Raw genomic sequence first — 15326 nt, 5'->3', positions numbered from 1 at the left:
CAACCCCTTTCGACTCCGTCACGTCCGTGGTCACACATAGCCTTAGACTTTGTTACGGGTCTTCCTCCATCCATGGGGAACACCGTTATTTTGACTGTGGTGGATCGATTTTCAAAGGCCGTTCACTTCGTTCCACTTCCTAAATTACCCTCCGCTAAAGAGACGGCTCAATCGGTGGTTAATCATGTCTTCAAGCTCCATGGCCTTCCTACTGACGTTGTTTTCGGATAGGGGGCCACAGTTTGCCTCTCAGTTTTGGAGGGAATTCTGTCGACAGATTGGTGCCACTGCCAGTTTGTCGTCTGGATTCCATCCCCAGACTGACGGGCAGGCCGAACGGTCTAATCAGATTTTGGGTAGAATGCTCCGCAGTCTTGCGTTTCAAAACCTTTCAAAAACTTCGTCCTGGTGCGAACAGTTGCCATGGGCGGAGTACGCACACAATTCTATACCGTCATCCGCCACTGGGCTTTCCTCATTTAATTGTTCCCTCGGCTACCAACCTCCGCTTTTCCCCTCACAGGAACTCAAGGCTTCCGTTCCGTCTGTTGAGGTGTATATTCAGAGGTGCCGTCGCACCTGGAGGAGAGTGAGAACTGCTATTTGTCGTACTAAGGCACGCACCCGCTTAGCCGCTAACCGTCGTCGCGTAAGGGCTCCCAGGTACGTTTGTGGACAGCGAGTCTGGCTGTCCACTCTTAACCTACCTCTCCAGTCCAGCTCTCGTAAGCTCTCACCTCGGTTTGTTGGACCTTTTTCCATTACTAAGGTTCTTAACCCTGTTACAGTCAAACTCAAACTTCCTCCTAATCTCCGTCGCATCCATCCCGTGTTTCACGTGTCGTGCATCAAACCCGTTGTTCGGATACCTACCCGTCCTGTTCCTCCTCCTGCTCTTGTCAAGGGGTCTCCTATTTATACTGTTCGCAGACTCCTGGATGTTCGTCCTCGGGGTCGTGGTTTTCAGTATCTGGTCGATTGGGAGGGATATGGTCCTGAGGAGAGAAGCTGGATCCCCTCCCGGGATGTCCTGGACCGCTCGCTCATCGAGGACTTCCACCGTACTCACCAGGCTTCACCTTTGGGAGCGCCTGGGGGCGCTCGTTGAAGGAGGGGTACTGTCATGAATCAGCCTCCTTTCTCTCTATGCCCCTATTGTTTACACACGCCCACATGCCCAGCTGTTTCTCATTATCTCAGCCTTCGCGCTGCGCATACACTTAGTCGCTCCCATTCATGGTTTTCCCCTTTCTCTCTTCTCGCAGCTGTTTCCCATAGTAATTAACACTTACACTGATCCTGTCTCACCTGTGCTCGCTTCCTCTCTAATTTACTCGGCTACTTCTAGTCACTGTTTTTTCTGCTTCCTTGTCAGTTTATTGCTGTACGTTGAGCTTTCGCTTTGTCTCTTCGTTTGCAAGACCTACCAGTATTTTCTCTCACGAGAAATACAGCATCCTGTCCTGTCCCGTCTTGTCCTGTCGAGGTGTATATGATTTGTTTGGAGATTCATCATTGTTCTCTACCCAGTTCACCTGCTGTCTGAGGAATTTCCGCTAGCCTGCCACCTGTGAGTTTCCTGCACTGGGCTCGGGAAGAGTTTTCAGTTGCTGCTCGTCTCCTTGCCGGCGCTGAACCAACTATTGACTTGCACAGCTTTATTGTTGTTGCTTTGAACAGATATGCGTCTTTCGACGGCAGAGTCTCCTTGTTTCTAGTTACAGAGAAATAAACTGCATTACTGCATTACTTAAAATTACTGCATTACCTCTGCTTTTGGGTCCTCTGTTCAAGCCGTGACAAATTCCTTGCTGCAAACAATGCAGACGACTTTATTTTTGACCAACACTTCCAACAGGCCGTTTTTTAAAAGTAAATGTTCCAATCAGTGATCCAAGCAGCGCGTTCTTGTCTCCCTCCTTCATTTTACAATCGAATGGTGGCTAGAACGGCTCCCAGTCAAAGGTCCACACGGAATGGATTAATCTGCATTATTTTTTAATGCGTTATTTTTTCTCTGATTAATTAATCGAGATTAACACGTTATTTTGACAGCCCTAATATATATATATATACTGTGATAGGCATAGTATTCCTATAGGTAGACGTGGATCAGTTGAGGATCAGAGAGTCAGCTGTTGCAAGCTTGACTAACCTGACCTACCAGAACTGACGCTACACTTGATTTTTGGGTGATCTAACCCTTTTACCCTCTGGGGTCTAAGGGGTTTTTGGGTCCTTGAGATGTTCTGACATGCCCTAACATTTGTGCTTTTTTCAGTTGCTTATAAACATATTATAGCAAAGGTGTAATTACACTATATTTAGCACAAACAGGGCTACCATAATATGTGAGCAACATATATGTACATGTTTGTATTTTTGAGAGAATAATGTTTATGCGTGGTTATTGAAAAAACTAAAAACAAAAATTTCTGAAATAAGGCCACAAAACACATACTAAATATGTGTCAATAAGACTTTTGACTAATGGATGTCGTTGCCTAGAGTTTTTTCTTCAAAATGATGTGAAAATCATCCTGCCTAATCATTCACATAAAACAATACATTGATTTAAATTTTGTAAGACACTTTGTGTTTGGAAAGGCAATATGTGCAAGGGGCATCAACGATTTCAACACCATCATGCATATTTAGTGGTTCACACCTGAGGAGACAATGGGGACGCATACTTAATGAGCCATTCATTCAGGTGTGTCACTGAGCCACAAGAAAGAATGCAAGAGCAATATATATATATATATATATATATATATATATATATATACACACATATATATATTGCTCTTGCATCATTTCTTGTGGCTCACTGACACACCTGAATGAATGGCTCATTAAGTATGCGGGCCCCATATATATATTCTACCAAATTGGTTCACAGTTGGAAGCATCTCTTTTTTTATACATTTTTCCATGTCTAGTAATCGTGCAGTTAATTCTCATACTGTATTTTCAGTTTTGGAATATGTATCCTCTCCCGAAATTTGTCACTAATAAAACACAATAAAATTATTTAAAGAAAAGGCTTATATTTACCTTTTAATAGTTTGTTTACATCTACCTTGTAAATATATTTTTTTTATTAAAAAGTTTACAATTACAACAACAATTCAAGTGCAATCTTTCTTTAAAAACTAAAAATATACATTAAAAACTAAAGTATACATTTTATCATACATATTTCAAAGTTAAGGGATTCATTACTTTGAATATAGCCTAGGCTACATTGGAACAAACACATAATAACATATTATTTGATTACTTTATTTTTGACAAAACATACTACAGGCTATTTAACATATGAGCAAAAATTGGCAAACAAACGCTTATTTGAGGTGGCAAATATTTCTATCCAAAACGTCTCGGGTTACGTATGTAACCCTTGTTCCCTGAGAAAGGGAACGAGACACTGCGTCGGTGACGACACTAGGGGAACGCCCTTCAGCGTAGCACGTCTGAATTTATGAATGAAACCGAATCCAATCCTATTGGCGTTGCGTGATGACGTAGCGTGTGACGGCATAAGCGGATGTGTACAAAAGCATGCCGGCACACAGAAAATGTCAGCTTGTGCTATGAAGCAAGTGCTCCAAGCAGGGTGAGGTGTGGCGAACCGACGCAGTGTCTCGTTCCCTTTCTCAGGGAACAAGGGTTACATACGTAACCCGAGACGTTCCCTTTCGAGGGAACTCGAACTGCGTCGGTGACGACACTAGGGGAACGAGATACCCACTATGCCACAACGAACCCCGCTCATCCTAGTGTGAAGCTGTCTTCAGGCACAACTTAGGACAAAAGCACTCTTGCACCGGATGTAGAGGGAAGGTCCAGACTGTAATACCTCATGAATGTGTGCGGAGTGGCCCAGCCAGCCGCCTCACATATGTCATGTATGGAAACCCCTGAAAGGAGGGCTCTAGAGGACGCCATGCCTCTGGTGGAGTGAGCCCTCACGGCCATAGGTGAAGGCAAATTGCGCACCTGATAGGCCAGGGAAATAGTCTGAACGATCCAGTTGCTGATGGTCTGCTTAGAGGTGGGAAGCCCCTTCTTGGGAGACCCAAAACACACCAGCAACTGGTCCGACTTCCGCCATGAGGAGGACTTCTGGATGTAATACTGAAGTGCTCTGACAGGGCAGAGCAGATGAAGTCTCTCCTCATCCGCCGTCACATGAGGCGGAGGATGAAATGCCTGCAGAAGCAAAGGCCGTGCCACATTAGATGGCACCTTGGGCAAATAGCCAGGCCTGGGGTGAAGGATGGCCTTAATGTTGCCGGGATCAAACTCCAAGCACTCATTGGAAATAGAGAGCGCATGGAGATCTCCTACCCTCCTCAGAGAAGTAATAGCCAACAAAAAGACCACCTTAAATGAAAGGTTCTTGGCCTCAGCCGACTCCAATGGTTCGAAAGGGGCCTCGGCCAGCCCTTCGAGCACCACTGCCAGGTCCCAAGAGGGAACCCTGGTGCGAGTCGCAGGTCTCATCCTCCAGGCTCCACGGAGGAAACGTACGACCAGGTGATGCCTCCCCAGAGGACCATCACTCAGAGGAGCTTGGAAAGCCGCAATGGCAGCCACATAAACCTTGAGTGTGGACGGGGTAAGCCCGGCAGAAAAGCGGTCTTGGAGAAACTCCAGTACAGAAGCCACTGGGCAGTTAACTGGGTCCAAATCACGCTCTCTGCACCAAATGGAAAATACATTCCACTTAAGGCCGTATAACTTCCTCGTGGAGGGAGCTCTGGAAGTGAGTATAGTTTCAACCACCTCTGCTGACAGGCCGGCTTCTAGGTACTGTGCCCCCTCAGGGGCCAGACCCACAGTTTCCACAGCTCGGGCCGAGGGTGGAGAACTGAGCCCCCCGCCTGAGACAACAGGTCCCTCCTCAGAGGGATCTGCCATGGCGGGCCTGCCAGAAGCAAGATGATGTCCGAGAACCATACTCGGGCCGGCCAAAACGGGGCTACTAATAGTAGGCTGACTCCGTCCTGACGGACCCTCTCCAGAACTGCTGGGAGCAGAGCGATTGGGGGAAAGGCGTACAGACGCAGCCTCGGCCACGTCTGCACAATGGCATCCAACCCCAGCGGGGCTGGATGTGTGAGGGAGAACCACAGTGTACAGTGTGTCGTCTCTCGAGACGCAAATAGGTCCCCTTCCACTGGGCCAAACCTCTCGCATATTAACTCCACCACCTCGGGGTGGAGTCTCCAATCCCCGGGCCTCAGCCCCTGCCTCGACAGCATGTCTGCTCCCTGGTTCTGGTCCCCCGGGACATACATCGCCCTGAGAGACGACAGTCTCCGCAGGGACCACAGGAGGATCTGATGCGCCAGTCTGCACAGAGGGCGCGACCTCAGACCCCCCTGATGATTTAAGTAAGATACCACCGACATATTGTCGGATCTTACTAGGACATGGCGACCATGGAGGTCTGGCAGAAAGCTCCTCAGAGCCCGGAACACCGCCAACATTTCTAGGCAATTTATGTGCCAAGAGGAATGTTGGTCCTGCCAGAGACCTCTCGTAAAACGGCCGTCCATGACCGCGCCCCAGCCCGTGAGGGAGGCGTCTGTCGAAATAGATATCCGGTGACACAACGCTCCCAGCCTGGGACCCTGGGACAAGAACCAAGGCTTCTTCCAAATTGATAGGGAACGAAGGCATCTGCGCGTAACCCTTATCAAGCGGAATGGATTTCCCCTCGGGGAAAACCCCTTGGCTCTTAACCACCACTGCAGGGCTCTCATGTGCAGCAGGCCAGAAGGTATCACGCTGGACGCTGCTGCCATTAGACCCAACACTCTCTGAAAGTGTTTGACAGTGACGGCCTGGCCTAGCTTTATCCTTGACACTGAGGTCAGGATAGACTCGATCCGAGCAGGAGACAATTGTGCCTGCATCGTGACTGAGTCCCACACCACTCCCAGGAACGTGGTTCTCTGGGCTGGTGTCAACACGCTCTTCTTCGTGTTGAGTCTCAACCCCAGGCTCTGGATGTGGGCGAGGACGACATCTCGATGCCGAATCGCCAACTCTCTCGACTGTGCCAGTATTAACCAGTCGTCGATGTAATTGAGCACCCTGATGCCCTCGAGCCTCAGGGGTGCTAGAGCTGCATCCATACACTTGGTAAAGGTGCGAGGGGAGAGTGCTAGGCCGAACGGAAGAACCCGATATTGGTAAGCTTTGCCCCCGAAAGCAAACCTTAGGAACCTCCTGTGAGATGGAAGGATGGAGATGTGGAAGTAGGCGTCTTTTAGATCTATCGTGACAAACCAATCATCGGATTGGATTTGACTCACGATAATGGGAATAGTGAGCATTTTGAACCTGAATCTCCTTAGAGACCGATTCAGATGCCTCAGATCTAAAATTGGACGCAACCCTCCATCCTTCTTTGGAACTATGAAGTACCGGCTGTAGAACCCGGACTCTCTGACTAGTGGGGGAACACGCTCTATGGCCCCTTTTTCTAGCAGCGAGTTGACTTCCTGTCCCAACACCAGACCCTGCTCTGGGCGCACTAACGTCCAGACCACCCCGTTGAATTTTGTTGGGCGGACCTGGAACTGTAGTCTGTACCCAATTTCCACAGTGCGCAGGACCCATGGAGAAATATTCGTGAGGTTTTGCCATGCCTCTGCGAAATTCACCAAGGGAACCAGCCCCTCGGGGCTGGTGTCCAGTGTTTTGTGTAAGCCCTTGGCGGCATCCTGAAGCGGAAGACCGGCAGGGGAAAACCGACAACGACCCACAGTGTGCGAGCGCGAACGCTGTCTGACTGCAAGCCTTTGGGGCAGAGAAGACAGCGTGTGCTCGCTGGAAGCTGGCGCGTCCCGATGCGTCAGAGACGGCGGGATACTGACGCCAGCTTCCTGAGGGCCCGACGAGAGAGGGGACCTCGGTCGCTCTCTCTCAGGGGGGGCGGCCCTTAGAGGTCCCACAGGAGTTAGGACCTCTTTCCCTTCGCCTTCCTGGACTGGATGACGGTCCTCAGATCCGTCCTTCCAGAAGGCTGTGGGTGAGAGCGCTGCCTAGGGTCCCAAGCTGCTTGAGGGGGACCTCTAGAAGCGACACTCCCTCTTTGGCCTTGGCGATAGGAGCTGGATGACGGCTGTGGCTGTTTTGACCCTCTAGCAGCCGACTTCCTAGACCTCGACCGGCGAGGGAGATATTGCCTAAACGCTTCACTCTGCTTCTTAGTGTCCTGAAATCTGTCGACGACAGCATTAACCGCCTCGCCGAACAGACCAGAGGTACAAATGGGTGCATCAAGAAGAAAAGCCCTGTCCTTCTCCTTGATGCCAGAGAGATTAAGCCACAGATGCCTCTCCGTGGTAACCAGAGCTGACATGGAGCGGCCGATGGTGCGGGCCGTCTCCTTGGTAACCCGGAGAGACAAGTCTGTGGCCTTACGAAGCTCGGCAATATCCTCCATAGTAGGACCCTCGCCCTGGTCCATGTCTTTTAAGAGGTCGGCCTGGTACGCCTGCAGAATGGCCATCGTGTGCAGGCTCGCACCAGCCCGACCTGCCGCCATATAGGCCCTGCCCACCAACGCAGATGTAGTGCGACATGGCTTGGAGGGCAGCGCCGGTGTCTTAAGGGACGATGCAAGATCGGGTGAAAGGTAACTGGCTAGAGCTTCCTCAACCCGAGGCATCGTCCCATAACCGTTCTCTCTAACCCCCATAATGTCACTATAGTTCAACATCGGGGGGTTAGACAGGCGCACTGAAAAGGGCCTGTTCCAGGATTTACACAACTCGTTGTGTAAATCCGGGAAGAACGGTAGAGACCGGCGTGGAGGATGTGCGCGGTGCTGCAGGAAGCGCTCGTCGAGTTTACTTCTGACTCGCTCTTCCTGCCTCTCCTGTGGCCAACTAATATGCAGTTTAGTCACAGCCCGTGTCACCACCTCCAAAAGCTCATTATAACTGGGCGCAGTTTGTGTGTGTGTGTGTGCTTCATGCAGATCCCCCTCCACGACGCTGAGCACATCTAATTCCTCAGAATCAGACAGCTGCAGCACTGGGTCTGCATCCCGAACGGGAGAAGCCGCGGAGCGGGCTCCCGAACGGGGGATAGGGGAATCTGAGCTTTCAGATGAGGATTGGGAAAGTGCCTCGGCAGTCCCGATCCCCTCTGAAAGCTCCCTTTGCGAACCCCACGATCTAAGCCGCCGCATCGCCTCTGCAGATGCGGGACCTGAACCGCGGGGAGCGCGCATCTGGCCATCCTCAGAAAATAAAGCCAGACGGGAACGCAGCACTCTCATAGAAAGAGAATCACAGTGGCCACAAGCAGCCCCCTCGAGAGCTGCTTGGGCGTGCTGCATTCCTAAACAAGCCACACACATCTCGTGTGTGTCCCCAGCCGTGATAAAGCGAGGGCACGGGAACACACAATTTTTAAACTGCTCACTCATTCTCACAATAAATCAGAACTGAGACAAACAACACCAAATAGGACAAACTGATTTCACCACAACACAGAGCGCTTGCTGAATAGCAAAAAGCTGACATTTTCTGTGTGCCGGCGTGCTTTTGTAACCATCCGCTTATGCCGTCACACGCTACGTCATCACGCAACGCCAATAGGATTGGATTCGGTTTCATTCATAAATTCAGACGTGCTACGCTGAAGGGCGTTCCCCTAGTGTCGTCACCGACGCAGTTCGAGTTCCCTCGAAAGGGAACTAGTCAACGAAATTTTGTCTTTCATGTCTGTGACATAGGTCTTTCGTTAATATAAGAAATATAAATGTTAATTTTCAGTTTAATAGGTTCCTTATACAAATACATTTTATTTCAACATATTTCAGTCGATTTTTACTCATCTCAGTATAGCAATATAGTTTGCTAAAAGCGGATCATTAATTCACACACAGAAACGCGATTCAAATTTAAACTGTCTTTTTGCGAGTTGTAGTAAACAGCGCATCTCTGCCGTTCATTCATTCACACACAGAAACGCGATTCACTTGAGAATGAAAAAAACTTACTACAGTATTCCTCAGCTCAGCTGAATCTGTTGCTCGTCGAAATACCAGCACTTCTGAGGTACATTTTCCATTATTATTATTATTACGCTGGTATTGTTCCTCACAGCGCTGCGAGACGGTGTAAACAAGTACAATGATCTGAATAAACTTGATGTGTTTTCTCGAGCTGATATGGGGGCGTTCACAGTTTACATGAATCGCCTCAGGAATTTGTGTTTGAATAGCGCGGGCTCTCCGTGGGCAGAGTCACATTAAAAATAATTAGCTAAGGTGAGAACGACTGACATCTCGCGCTTTACATACAGATTACATAAACTGAGAATATTTGTTTTTTATAAAAATTACTTAATTTAAAAGAAGAGAATTCAAGCTTCATGCCTGTGTCACCGGCCGGGGTGGGGACAGAGCCCAGTAGCCCACCACCCGTACCAACTACCACTCTTAGGAGCTACACCAAGGGAACACCACAAGGCCGGACACGAGATAAGTTAAATGAGTTGTCTTTATTAGATATTAAAACATACTTAAAATAGTATCAACTTGGAGAACTGAACTCCATCTATTCTTCCGAGCGACCAGGGAACTCAGGATGTTCAACACCCAAGGATCTTCAGACGAGTAACACGGAACAGCAGGAGGAGCTGGCTTGCTCTGCTTCCTCAGGACAGCAGTAGAGTTCCGAATGATCAGACTGCAAGGGTCTTCAGGTACATAACTCAGAGCAGCGTGGGTGACTGGCTTTCCCTATTTCCTCAGGACAGCGGTGGAGCTCAGGATGCTCGAACTACGAAGATCTTCAAGTGAATAGCTCAGAGCAACGTGAGTGACTGGCTTTCTATGTTTCCTCAGGCCAGCGGTGGAGCTCAGAATACTCGGACTAAGAGGATCTTCAGGTGAGTAACCCGGAGCAGCAGGGGGAGCTGGCTTGCTCTGCTTCCTCAGGACAGCGGTGGAGTTTAGAATGATCAGACTACGAGGGTCTTCAGGTAAATAACTCAGAGCAGCGTGGGCGGCTGGCTTTCTCTATGTCCTCAGGACAGCGGTGGAGCTCAGGGTGCCCGGACTACGAGGATCTTCAAGTGAGTAGCTCAGAGCAACGTGAGTGGCTGGCTTTCTCTGTTTCCTCAGGATAGCGGTGGGGTCCAGAATACTCGGACTAAGAGGATCTTCAGGTAAGTAACCCGGAACAGCAGGAGGAGCTGGCTTGCTCTGCTTCTTCAGGACCGCGGTGGAGCTCAGGGTGCTCGGACTACGAGAATCTTCAAGTGAGTAGCTCAGAGCAACGTGAGTGACTGGCTTTCTCTGTTTCCTCAGGATAGCGGTGGGGTCCAGAATACTCGGACTAAGAGGATCTTCAGGTGAGTAACCCGGAACAACAGGAGGAGCTGGCTTGCTCTGCTTCTTCAGGACAGCGGGGGAGTTCAGAATGATCAGACTACGAGGGTCTTCAGGTAAGTAACTCAGAGCAGCGTGAATGACTGGCTTTCTCTATCTCCTCAGGACAGCGGCGGAGCTCAGGGTGCTCGGCCTACGAGGATCTTCAAGTGGGTAGCTCAGAGGAGCGTGAATGACTGGCTTCCTCTGTTTCTTCAGGACAGCGGTGGAGCTCAGAATGATCAGACTATGAGGATCTTCAGGTGAGTAACCCGGAACAGCAGGAGGAGCTGGCTTGCTCTGCTTCTTCAGGACAGCGATGGAGTTCAGAATGATCAGACTACGAGGGTCTTCAGGTATGTAACTCCGAGCAGCGCGAGTGACTGGCTTTCTCTATTTCCTCAGGACAGCGGTGGAGCTCAGGATGCTCGGACTAAGAGGATCTTCAGGTGAATAGCTCAGAGCAACGTGAGTGACTGGCTTTCTCTGTTTCTTCACTACAGCAATAAAGCTTGAAATACCTGAGGTGGAGGGTCTTTGGAACTACCAGGAAGCTAAGGAGGTGGCGGTCTTCGAGGTCGGTGAACTCAAGGCAGCGTGAGTGACTGGTTCTCTCTGTTTCTTCAATACAGTAATAGAGCTTGAAATACCTGAGGTGCAGGGTCTTTGGAACTACTAGGGGAGGTGGCGGTCTTCGAGGTCGGTGAACTCAAGGCAGCATGAGTGACTGGTTCTCTCTGTTTCTTCAATACAGTAATAGAGCTCGAAATACCTGAGGTGCAGGGTCTTTGGAACTACCAGGAAGCTCAGGAGGTGGCGGTCTTCGAGGTCGGTGAACTCAAGGCAGCATGAGTGACTGGTTCTCCTCAGGACAGCGGTGGAGCTCAGGGTACTCGGCCTACGAGGATCTTCAAGTGGGTAGCTCAGAGGAGGGTGAATGACTGGCTTCCTCTGTTTCTTCAGGACAGCGGTGGAGCTCAGAATGATCAGACTATGAGGATCTTCAGGTGAGTAACCCGGAACAGCAGGAGGAGCTGGCTTGCTCTGCTTCTTCAGGACAGCGGTGGAGTTCAGAATGATCAGACTATGAGGGTCTTCAAGTAAGTAACTCCGAGCAGCGCGAGTGACTGGCTTTCTCTATTTCCTCAGGACAGCGGTGGAGCTCAGGATGCTCGGACTAAGAGGATCTTCAGGTGAATAGCTCAGAGCAACGTGAGTGACTGGCTTTCTCTGTTTCTTCACTAGTCATCCTCATTTATATAGTGCTTTTAACAATGTAGATTGTTTCAAAGCAGCTTTACAGAGATAAAGATATAATTTAAGGTAACAGAGATTGGTTTGGTTTTATAGTGGCTCTTGAAAAATGTTTTTTCCAGCTAAAGTTAGTTTTGAATGATTCACTTCCGTCTAAATGATAGTTTGTTGTTAAATTAGGGGCCGCTAAGACGACACCGTTCTCTCTAAACAGACTTTAAACGCGAACCTGTGATAGACGCTGATGGCGTTCACATGCGCATTAAGAATTTATTCTATAGTTATGTGGGTTTGAATATATGTGCGCAGGTTTATAATTCCTTACAAACCATGCCTAAACAAACTACTTGTCTATAAATTTTGATGCAGAATTTTTATTTTATCTTATCACTTTGGGTAGGTACGCGAACCGAAAAATTCCATAACGCCTTATCTGTAGAGTGGTATAGGGATCCTCCATAGGGAGAGGCTAGTTGGCACTTCAGCACTGCATTGTCATCGGGTCCAGGCGAAAGTCCTTCGTCAGATCTGGAAACGGCCTGGATCCGGCAGGCTGCGGGAAAACCTCGGGATAAACAAAGACACTAAAATTAGCGTAGATGCCATTCTTCTTATGATGTAACAAGTACATCAGGATTTGAGGGAAGTGTTCCCAGTTCCGGCTGACCTAATCTAAGCAGCCTAATATTAAATTATAGAAGTCTATAGAGTGTTATGTGAATGCTAGGTCAAAGAGATGTGTTTTTAGTCTAGCTTTGAACTGACAGACTGTGTCTGCTTCCCGGACAATGTTAGGAAGATTGTTCCAAAGTTTTGGTGCTAAATAGGAAAAGGATCTACCGCCAGCAGTCGATTTATATATTCTAGGTATTATCAACTGGCCGGAGTTTTGAGATCGCAATAGACGTGAAGGACTATAATGCGTTAAGAGCTCGCTCAAGTACTGGGGAGCTAAACCATTTAGTGCTTTGTAAGTAATCAGCAATATTTTAAAATGTATACGATGTTTAATAGGGAGCCAATGCAGTGTTGACAGAACCGGGCTAATATGGTCGTACTTCCTGGTTCTGGTAAGAACTCTAGCGGCTGCGTTTTGGACTAGCTGTAGTTTGTTTATTAAGCGTGCAGGGCAACCACCCAGTAGAGCATTAGAATAATCTAGCCTTGATGTCATGAACGCATGAACTAGTTGTTCCGCATTTGTCAATGAGAGCATATGACGTAATTTAGATATATTTTTAAGATGGAAAAATGCGGTTTTACAGACATTAGACACATGACTTTCAAATGAAAGATTGGTATCAAAGAGCACACCCAGGTTCCTAACTGACGGCGAAGACTTAACAGAGCAGCCATCAAGTGTTAGACGGTATTCTAGGTTATTACGTGTGGAAGTTCTTTGTCCAATAATTAGAATCTCTGTTTTTTCAGAATTTAGTAGTAGGAAATTACTAGTCATCCAATTTTTAATATCAACTATGCATTCCGATAATTTTGTGAATTGGTGAGTTTCGTTAGGTTTGGAAGAAATATAGAGCTGAGTATCATCAGCAAAACAGTGAAAGCTAATTCCATGTTTCCTAATGATATCTCCTAAAGGTAGCATGTAGAGAGTGAACAGCAACGGTCCTAGTACTGAGCCTTGTGGTACGCCATACTGAACTTGTGATCGATAAGACATATCTTCATTTACTGCTACAAACTGATAGCGGTCAGATAAATATGATTTAAACCATGCTAGTGCAATTCCACTAATGCCAACATAGTTTTCTAGTCTATTTAAGAGAATGTTGTGGTCAATGGTGTCAAATGCAGCACTAAGATCAAGTAACACTAATAGAGAGATAAAACCACGATCGGATGATAAGAGCAAATCATTTGTGACTTTAATGAGAGCTGTCTCAGTGCTATGGTGCGGTCTAAATCCTGACTGGAAATCCTCGCAGATACCATTTCTTTTAAGAAAGGAACACAGTTGAGAGGATACTGCCTTTTCTAGTATCTTTGACAGAAAAGGTAGATTTGAGATCGGCCTGCAATTGACTAATTCTATAGGATTGAGTTGCGTTTTTTTAACAAGCGGTTTAATCATAGCCAGCTTAAAGGTTTTTGGTACGTATCCTAGAGACAAAGATGAATTAATGATGTTAAGAAGAGGATCTATGACTTCTGGAAGCATCTCTTTCAGTAGTTTAGTCGGTATAGGGTCTAACATACATGTTGTCGATTTATATGAATTAACGAGTTTGCAAAATTCTTCCTCTCCTATGGCAACAAATGAATCAAATTTTACCTCGGGGAGACTATAATGCACTCCCTGATGCGATGCTGTAGTAGACGGTTGCATAGTTATAATTTTGTCCCTAATATTATTAATCTTATAAGTGAAGAAGTTCATAAAGTCATTACTGCTGTGTTTCTTGGAAACTTCTGGGCTTGAAGCTTTCTTTTTCGTTAGTGTAGTGTAGTGTAGTCAAATAAATACCTTGGATTATGTTTATTTTCTTCTAATAGGGTTGAAAAATAAGCAGATCTAGCAGCTTTTAAAGCCTCTCTGTAAGCAATCGAGCTCTCCTTCCATGAAATCCGAAATACCTCTAGTTTTGTTTTCTTCCAGTTGTGCTCCATTTTTCTGGCTGCTCTCTTAAGGGCCCGGGTGTGCTCGTTGTACCACGGTGTTGGACTATTTTCTTTAATCTTCATTAAGCGCAACGGAGCAACTGTATCTAAAGTGCTGGAAAGGAGAGAGTTAAAAGTTTCTGTTGCAATATCAAGTTCTTCTAAGCTATCTGGGATGCTGAGACAATGAAACTGATTAGGAAGATTATTGATAAAGCAATCTTTAGTGGCAGAAGTGATAGGTCTAACATACTTGAAACACGGAGTTGGCTTTGCAGCCTTGGCTAAATGTAATTTACATGAGACTAGATAATGATCTGAGATGTCGTCGCTCTGCTGCAGAATTTCAACAGCATCAACATTGATTCCATGTGATAATAATAAATCTAGAGTATGATTACGACAATGAGTAGGTCCTGACACGTGTTGTCTAACTCCAATAGAGTTAAGAATGTCTTTAAATGCCAATCCCATTGCATCTTTTCCATTATCTACATGTATATTAAAATCACCAACAATTAGGACTTTATCTGCAGTCAATACTAATTCTGATAGAAAGTCAGCAAATTCTTTGATAAAATCTTTATGGTGCCCTGGTGGCCTGTAGACAGTTGCCAGCAGAATTCTCAAACTTGATTTATCGTTGACATTATATATTTTTACATTAAGCACCAACACTTCAAAAGAAATATATTTTAAACTAGATTTTTTAGTGGTTTTGAAAATATTACTATAAATTACAGCAACACCTCCCCCTTTGCCTTTCAGGCGAGGTTCATGTTTATAACAGTAATCATGCGGGGTGGACTCATTTAAAGTAATGTAATCGTCTGGTTTTAGCCAGGTTTCTGTCATACACAGCACATCTAGGTTATAATCTGAAATCATATCATTAACTATGAGTGCTTTTGACGTAAGGGATCGAATATTCAGCAACCCAAGCTTTATTGTTTGCTCATCTGTATTATATCTATTTTTTATTTGTTGAATATCAATTACATTTTTAACCTTAGATCGGTTTGGACGTTTTTTGGATTTCCAAATTCGG

The sequence above is a fragment of the Siphateles boraxobius genome, unplaced genomic scaffold (genome assembly GCF_051911475.1).
Source record: "Siphateles boraxobius isolate OS27281-9 unplaced genomic scaffold, OSU_SipBor_1 30, whole genome shotgun sequence".
Classification (NCBI taxonomy): domain Eukaryota; kingdom Metazoa; phylum Chordata; class Actinopteri; order Cypriniformes; family Leuciscidae; genus Siphateles; species Siphateles boraxobius.
This window is presented reverse-complemented; position numbering follows the sequence as displayed.